At 41.3% G+C, this 9,358-nt stretch overlaps 1 protein-coding gene across 1 annotated transcript in view; it reads left to right on the plus strand.

Annotated features, from left to right (window-relative positions):
- The window catches only part of VPS54, a 114,626-nt gene extending 105,470 nt beyond the window's left edge, over positions 1-9,156 (plus strand). Inside the window, exon 19 of the mRNA XM_077365554.1 lies at positions 8,801-9,156. The gene's annotated coding sequence lies outside the window, so the exon portion shown is untranslated. The remainder of the gene's footprint in view (positions 1-8,800) is intronic.
- The last annotated feature ends 202 nt before the right edge of the window (positions 9,157-9,358 follow it).

Raw genomic sequence — 9,358 nt, forward strand, 5'->3', positions numbered from 1 at the left:
CATGAAGAATGGACGAGGGAAGGCGATTAGCCAAGAAGTAGGCAGTAAGGATGGCATCACTCCAATACTTCTTAGGCACCCGCATTTAAAAGAGTAGGGTGCGGGTAACCTCAAGTAACGAAGCTTCCTCTCAGCAACACCGTTCTGTTGAGAGGTGTAAGCACAAGAGGACTGATGAAGGATGCCATGAGTGGAGAGGTAGTCCTGAAAGCCATGTGAACCAGAGAAAAACTCCCTAGCATTATCAGTGTGCATACATTGAATATTGCAATTATATTGATTTTGAATTTCAGCATGGAAAGTGCAACAGGCAAAGAAGACCTTAGACCGGTCTTTAAGTAAATACATCCATGTCATACGAGAATAATCATCAATAAAGACATTGAAATACTTAAAACCAGTTGCAGACGTGACCCTAGAGAGTCCCCATACGTCAGAGTGAACTAACTGAAACGGACTAGATACTCTACTAACAACCTAAGAAAGAAAGGACACACGATGGTGCTTCCCGAGTTCACACGAATTGCACTGAAAAGATGAAAAAGGGCCTGGAACAAGATGTGTCTGCTGAAGCGAGGATGGCCAAAACGATAGTGCCACTGATAGGCATCCACTGAACTATGCAAGGCAGTAGGCTGTCGATAGTCAAGACGATATAGCCCATCCACCTCACGACCCAATCCAATCGTCCTCCCGGTCGAGAGATCCTGAAAAAGGCAATAAGAAGGATAAAATGAGACAGAGCAATGAAGGCTTTGAGTAATCTGACTAACAGATAGTAAACTAAAAGGAGATCTAGGTACACATAATATAGAAGATAAAGCGAGACTGGGGCGAGGGCAAATAGTACCCACATCGGTGATGAGTAGTGGACCCATCAGCCAGTGTGATGGACTGAGACCCAGAGGGAAAAGACTGAAATGAGGACAGGTGAGAGGCGTTACCGATTGTGCGCTTTGAGGCTCCCGAATCAATGATCCATGACCCGGAGGTCAAAAGGAGAGTGGTGGGTGAGCTACCGGGCTGGGCAAATCCTGCAGTAGGCGGATGGGCACTGAGACAAAGGCCGTGAAACTCCTCATAGTCGGCACGAGATAAGGTGTATGAATCATCAGCGAAAACATGAGAAGTAGCAGAGGGCTGTGGTATCTCAGAAGGACCAGTAGCACTCAGGTGTGTCGAGCGGGCCTGATGAAGCTCAGGGCAAAGAGTGTAACAAATGTCAATGTGGTGGCCCTCTCTCTGGAAATGAGTACAAAATGACCGGCCACATCCACCACTGGCACGGCCACCTCCACCGCCACCTCCACGAAAAGATGCACCACCACGATTCTGACGAGAAACACTATCATAGGCTGCTAGAGTCGAGCCATCAACAACGATAGATGTCGAAGAGTCACTGAGAGAACACTGCTGAACCCGTGAATAAACCTCTGTGAGAGACGGAATGGATCCAAAGCCAATAATCTGCTGACGGAGATGGGTGTACTTAGGACCCAAGCTCTCATGGTAATGAACAACTTGCATATGGTCCCTCTTGCGAGCAGCAACGGTGAGGTTAGATGTGAGAGGCATAAAGACATCAAACTGCTGGCAGAGAGCTACAGACTGACTGTAGTGAGAGGAAATGGAGAGATCCCCTCATCAAAATCGTTTCCACTCAGTATGTAGAGCAGATACGGCTGATGTTGGACACACCAGAATAGAGGAGGATGATCTGATTCCAGATCTGCTTGGGTGTAGGGAGCAACATCAGGGGGCCAGCAATGTAAACAACCTAAACCAAAGAGATGCAAAGATTATTGAGAACAACACACAACCCCCTCCCCCCCACCCACCACCCACACACATTTTTTTTCTCCAAATGTCGGGTTGGTGCAAGTACAATCACCTCAATTTGAGATGATAATCAATTCCCCATTGGTAGCAACAATAAAGGTCAATGACATCCTACTCATGCCAGCAACTTTTCAAAAGTGATTCTGATTAATAATTATTACAATGCTTAAATCCCAACAACTAAGATCAATTTTCTTGATCTTCTGCGATTGATAATTAGTATTGTAAATGATTCCGTCGGGAGGTCATCTTGTGGAAGATTATCCAAGGACAAAAGGGGCATCCCCTTGAAATTCACATCAGAAGGGGTCGAAGCTTTAAAGATAAATAAAACGAGGTTTGTTGGAGCCCCCTTGATACCCAATGTATGTGTCGCTTGTGGATGAGGGGGTGGCCCAAGTCTTGGTTGGAGTTAGGGTATTGTGTCTGGGAAGGTAATCTTTTTTATTCTGATATTGGCGACGTAGTGTCGCTGTCAATTGAATGAATGATTACTCTCATTTAACAAAGGAATGACTGAAACACCTGTTTTGGGATGAACCCCAAGGAAATCTTCGAGATATGAGTAAAATATTCATTTCTTGGAACTTTAATATATGATGGGAAGCTGTAACCTTTATGGGCCGGAAATGGCTACTACGACGCTATTAATATCCATGAATGATAGAAGAAGATCTTGCACGCAATATTCATTGCGAGTTTGGACACCTGGCATATAGTCAGTAATCTTCCCGAGGCGGTTCATCATTTCCACCTTCCTTGCCTCTTCGTTTTTCCTCTAATATATCCGAATGAAGGAAAAATTACACCCATACCCAAGATGGAAAACCAGAACGCTTTGTCCCCATATCGCCCGTCTTCTTCAAATCCCATGGTTTCGTGCCGGAAGAGGAATCGAGCGGTGGAATTATCGGAGTTGGAGGACTCTTTGAGACGGTTGAAAGTGATGGTGTATAATGAGGAACTAGCTTCCAGACAATCGCCCACTCATAGAGAAGTCATTAGAGATTTTCTAAAACGTCAATGGAAGCTATTTAAAGAGACATCCAACAAAAGGCCGGAAGTATTTTTCAGTTTGACTGGGTCATGCAGCGTGCAAGAAACTCACTCTCCCATGCACTAACATCCCTTCTTTATCAAGGTCCTGTCAAAGGAAAAGACCTCTAGACTTCTTCGATGGGAGGAGGATAAAGAGGTGGGGATCCAAATATTGGAGGCTATGATTTCTAAGAAGAAGGCAGCAAGAGATAAATCGGATGAGGAACTCTCGGTCATCAGTCTTGATGAGGAGGTATTGTCTTCTGAAATAGTTGGGCTCCTGACGGACTTACAAAGGTGCTCATCTTAAGGGGAGTCTCTATAAGAGGTTCTTTTTTTAGGGTTCTGGTTCTTAGTGTTTTTTGTTTTGAGTTTGGAAGGGTGGCCCTTGACGAATGACAAATTATAAGGATGTTTTGGGATTTTTTGGTTTCTTGGCATCCCTGATGCCGTAAATATGCAGGTGACTACTGGTCCCTATTTCCTGTAAACTTTTGGTTAGATTTATAATATATATATTTGTCGCCTTTCAAAAAAAATATTTTTATGTGTAGATGAGTGGCAACAAGACAAATCGCAGGCTATAGATGCAGTTATGTGTAGATATGATTGGCAACAGGTAGACCTCCCCTAGTAAAACCAGTGTTTAAAAACACGCCCGAGTCGACTCCTTTTTACCTTGGCCGCGTTCTGCGTTGCATCACATCCACATTCCACGATTTACCCTATAGAGTCAATAAACTCCTTTGACTCTCCCAAGTTATGACCACGTCAACTGCATTCTTGGCCGCGTCTGCGCCGAGTTGACAAGGATTTTTCTTGGCCGTGTTCTGCATCACATCCACGTTTTTAAACACCGAGTAAAACAATGTCACATATTCGAATCTCAACATAGATGTTTATACAACAATGCCACATATTTGAATCTCAACATGGATGTTTATGCTGGAATTACCTACATAATCGTTTCATCTTTTGCAAGTCATACCGTATTCAATTCATGCCTGCTTCCTACAAAAGTTTATCCAAAAACCCATTTGGCTTGTCTCCTAAAAGCAGTGTTTTTTCTTCCAACTAAAACCTCAGGCTAGGAATATTAATTGGAGGCATTCAGGGTTGCTAGATTTTGGTTGAGGTAGTATTCAGGCTTTTATGTCATATTCCAATATGGATCTTGGAAACACACTTTCATTTGCAAATTTATATTTCCATTATGTATATGCCAAGAAGAATAAGTCCATCATCCGATTTGTGACTGCTGAATTTTGAGGCGAAAGATGTTTCACAGATTTTATTCTGGTGATATTCATGTTGTCATAACTGTTAGAAGGAATAAGGGTATTCTTGTCAATACTGAATGTAATAAGGGTATACTTGTCAATGTATCCCCATTAAGTGAATATATGCTATCGTATGGGTGAGAGAGAACGAATTTTGGTTCTCTCTTCCCTTTAACGCATTCTCTGCTTCTCTCTCTCTCTCTAACTACACCATGTTAATCAACATGGTATCAGAGCATTCGGGTTGAAGATCTACAAGGTTCTTCTTCACTCCTCTTCCTTCTTTTTCCTTTTTTAAACCCTAATTAAAAAAAAATCAGTTTTTGGGTTTTTTTATTAAACCCTAACCCTAATCCCTTTTCCCTCCCCATCATCACCCTCAACACCCTCAACCCTTGTTAGAATCAGTTTTCCTTTTTCCTATTCTGCTAATTTAGATTGTCTTCTTTATTTAGGTTATTGCCATATTTAGGGTTTCCTTATTTCCTTTTTTCTATTATGCTGATTTCTATTTCTATATTTTGCTTTCCCTAATTTCTATATATGTAGATGTCGTATGGCTTTTGAGGAAGGCATAATCAAATTTAGTGCAATTTGCATATTGGAGGTCAAGTTTCCTCGAATTAACTCATTGGAGGCCTGAGTTTCCTCGAATTAATTCATTCTCTCCCTTTTCCCCATCATCTTCTTCCATAATTTCTTTTCTGATAGAACGGTGTTCTATCAACTTGGTATCAGAGCACTTTCCTGGTGCATGGCACTGACTCGCCATAAAAGAGAGATTTCTGGCATCACGGACCTCAACATCTATGCCATGGCCGATACCTTAAAAGCCAAAATCAGAGAAGAACTCGATGCGGTTTATCAGGCACGATTCAACAACATTGAGACACAGTTACAAAAGATCATGGATCTTCTTCTCCAAACCCGTCCGTCACCCGGCGTGAAGTTAGAAGAGCCTCTAAGTGAACACTTCAACGAGAGCGCCTTCGAGAAGGCTTACACAATAAAAAAGAAAAGACGAAACAGGGAAAAATGAGAAACAAGGCGGATTGAAGAAAAAGCACAAAAGCCAAAAAAGAAAGGGGTTAATGATTATCAGCGTTCTCGAATCCAACAACGTCGACCCCGAAAAATTTTTCATGCCTCTCAACCTTTTCAACGCCATAGAAAAGATTCTCACCTGAAACCATTCGTGAATCAATCTAAAAAATTACATCAAAGAAGCTTTGATGAACGGCATGGTAGGATCAATTTGCAATTGGAGTGGCCTCAACCCTTGATGATGGTGATTAATTACAAGACAAAAAAATAAACAAAAAGGAGGGAGCAAGAAGAAAGAAAAGGAGAACAGAGAAGAAATTTGGAAAGTTCACAAGATAATCAACCTTGAGGACAAGGTTGAAATTAGGGCGGGGGAATGTTAGAATCAGTTTTCCTTTTTCCTATTCTGCTAATTTAGATTGTCTTCTTTATTTAGGTTATTGTCATATTTAGGGTTTCCTTATTTCCTTTTTTCTATTATGCTGATTTCTATTTCTATATTTTACTTTCCCTAATTTCTATATAATGTAGATGCCGTATGGCTTTTGAGGAGGGAATAATCAAATTAAGTGCAGTCTGCATCTTGGAGGTCGAGTTTCCTCGAATTAACTCATTGGAGGCCTGAGTTTCCTCGAATTAACTCATTCTTTCCCTTTTTCTATCATCTTCTTCCCTATTTTCTTTTCTGATAGAACGGTTTTCTATCAACCCTAACCCTTTAAAACCGCCCCATCCAAAGTCCCTTCTTTCTCCCTTTTTTCTTTCCTTTTTAGCATTCTTCCATTAGGTTTTCATCTCTAACCCTAGCCATCAACCCTAACCCTTGTCCATACCCATCAGTTTATCCTACTCTTCTTCCTCTTTCAGTTTTATACCCCTAATTCCGCAATAACTTTCATTCATGTAAACCAGTGATACCTAAATTTTTCTTTTCGATGATCTAAAATTTTCCTCTATTTGTTTGTTCTGTAGTTAGTTCCGGGACATTGGTTACTAGTTTATTCTTGCTTTGTCAATGGTTGGGTGGTGTTCTTTTATACATTGTTTCTTGTCCCGACACTGAATATTGATGTTGTCGTGCGAGTATGTTGGTGGAGTTGTTCATGGACGGGTTGGTATATGGATTCTAACCCCATGGCTGAGTGTTGATGTGATTGATTTTGTCGTCAGTCATGCTGTTGTGGGCTGTTGTTAATGATCTTGTTAGTCGAGTTTGTGGTATTTTTTGACTTTGCTTGTGACGGTGGTCGGTAGCGTTGCCGGTTGTTGTGATTGCAGTGCTATACTATTCATCTTGGACACATTTTCTTTGAGTTGGTTCCTCTTCCTTCTGGAGCCCGACCTGTTGGGTGTCGTTGGGTATTTGCAATTAAGTATCATCCAGATGGGTCTGTAGAACGCCTCAAGGCTCACCTTGTTGCTAAATGGTACACTCAGACGTTTGGTATTGACTATCAGGAGACATTTTCCCCTGTCGCTAAAATTCCTTCCGTACGGATTCTCGTTTCTCTTGCTGTTAATCGTGGTTGGCCTCTATATCAGTTGGATGTAAAAAATGCCTTCCTTCACGGCGATCTTTCTGAGGAAGTTTATATGGAGCAACCTCCTGGGTATGTTGCTCAGGGGGAGATGTGCTCCTCAGTGTGGCGGCTTCAGAAGGCAGTTTATGGTCTAAAGCAGTCACCGAGAGCGTGGTTTGGGAGGCTTAGTACTGCTGTTTTGCGGTTTGGATTGAAGCAGTGCGCTGTTGATCATTCTGTGTTTAGTCAGAGATTAGTAGCTGGATATATCCTTCTGATTGTATATGTTGATGACATTGTGATTACAGGGGATGATAGATCTGGTATACAGAAGTTGAAATCATTTCTTGAGGGGGAATTCTCTACGAAAGATTTGAGCCAGCTCAGATACTTCCTGGGTATTGAGGTAGCACGTTCTCGTCATGGTCTTTCTTTGTCTCAAAGGAAGTATGTGTTGGACATTATAGAAGAGACTGGATCAATGGGGGCGAGACCTGCAGTTACCCCTATGGATCCAAATATTATACTTCTTCCTGACCAGGGTGAGCTGCTGACTGATCCAGGTAGATACCGAAGACTGGTTGGCAAGTTAATCTATCCGACTGTCATTCGGCCGAATATATCATTTGCAGTGGGTATGGTCAGTCGCTTCATGAGTTCTCGTACCTCCCATTGGGCGGCGGTCATTCAGATAATCAAATACTTGAAAGGAACTCCAGGCAAAGGCTTGTGCTTTAGAAGACATGGGCATGAAAAGGTGGTAGGATTCAGTGATGCAGACTGGGCAGGATCTCCTGCGGACAGAAGATCAACCACTGGATACTGCACATTTGTAGGAGGTAATTTGGTGTCGTGGAGAAATCAAAAGCAAGATGTTGTTTCAAAGTCAACTGCAGAAGCTGAGTATAGGGCTATGTCTTATACAAGTGGAGAGCTGATCTGGCTTCGCTCCTTATTATCAGAGATTGGATTCTCTTCGACATCTCCAGCACGATTGTATTGTGATAATAAGGCAACCATTCATATTGCAACAAATCCTGTATTCCACGAGCGAACCAAGCATATTGAGGTAGACTGTCACTTCATTCGTCATCGGATTCAGAGTGGTGAAATCAGTACGGTGTTCACTCGATCTACAGAACAACTTGCAGACATGTTCACAAAACTATTAGGGTATGCAAAATTGAGGATTCTTGTAACAAGCTTGGAATGTACGATATATACATTCCAGCTTGAGGGTGAGTGTTAGAAGGAATAAGGGTATTCTTGTCAACACTGAATGCAATAAGGATCTACTTGTCAATGTATCCCCATTAAGTGAATATATGCTTTCGTATGGGTGAGAGAGAACAAATTTTTGTCCTGTCTCGCCTCTCTCTCTCTCTCTCTCTCTCTCTCTCTCTCTCTCGTTAACTCTCTCTCCCACTCTCTCTCTCTCTTCTCTCTAACTACACCATGTTAATCAACCCAATACATCATTATGATGACGTCTATTTATAGGCTTATTAAAAGCATAGTCTCACAAATATCTCCAAGACTCCAACCTTTCCAAAATATCTCGATTTTATTGCGACATTTTGATAAAATGTCAAAACCCAAAATAATCTCAAGATTTTAAGAAATATCGTGATATTTTCTCCTTTTTTCTTTTTATCATCTACAATGAGAAATATCTTGACAATACTGTGGTAATTTGAAAATATTTTTATTTTATATTTTTCTGAAATTATTTATTTTTAAATATTCTTTTGTCCAGTTTTTTCCTCATATAAATGCAAAAGAAAGGGCGGCCCAGTGCATGAGGCTCCCGCCGTTGTGGGGTCTGGGGAGGGCTAGATGTACGCAGCCGTAACCTTGCTTTACAAAGAGGCTATGTCCGTGACTCGAACCTGTGATCACCAAGTCACAATGGAGCAACCTTACCGTTGCTCCAAGGCTCACAATTTTTTTTAATTCTCCTGAGATAGGATATATTTTTGAGGAAATTGGGAAATTCTTGAGGCAAATATTTGTGACTATGATAGGATATACTTTTAAATTAATCTGATTTGCTTTCTTAACATTGAATTATTTTTACAGGTGTTGGTTTTGCTTCCTTGTTGGATGGGGAAACGAGGTGGCCTCAATGTCACTTCGATTATCGTGGTAAGCGTCGTGGCCGTAACTGTTAATGATCTTAGTAGGAATTTCAAATTAACGTACATACACCTTCCTTGATATCAGTGCCGTTACCCGGCTGTTCTTATATTTGTGGTTGAAATTTTGCTTAATCGATTGCTCTATTGAATAAAAAAGATCTTCATTGATTTCTTAGTTTTTTTTCAGATTAGATTTTTGACTCATTCTAACCTCATTGAGAACTTGTAACAGTAATTGTGTGTCTGAGTTTGTCTCTCGAAATTGAATTTTCTCATAGTGAATCGTTGGCTGATGAATCGTTACAAGCATCTAGGTTGTGGGATTGTCTTGGCAATTTCGCAGAAAGCCATTTGGGGGATCACTTTTGCAGGAGAGAACTGTCACCTCGGATGAATTAAGTGAATAAGACGAAATCTGCTACAAGGTGGCTGTTCTCTCCTGCGAAAGTGAGCCACGAAATGCCTTTTGCGTGATTGCCTAGACATTCTCCTAGTTTAT

The sequence above is a fragment of the Tasmannia lanceolata genome, unplaced genomic scaffold (genome assembly GCF_043159265.1).
Source record: "Tasmannia lanceolata isolate RefF3 unplaced genomic scaffold, GAP_Taslan_0.1 ptg000021l, whole genome shotgun sequence".
Classification (NCBI taxonomy): Eukaryota; Viridiplantae; Streptophyta; class Magnoliopsida; order Canellales; family Winteraceae; genus Tasmannia; species Tasmannia lanceolata.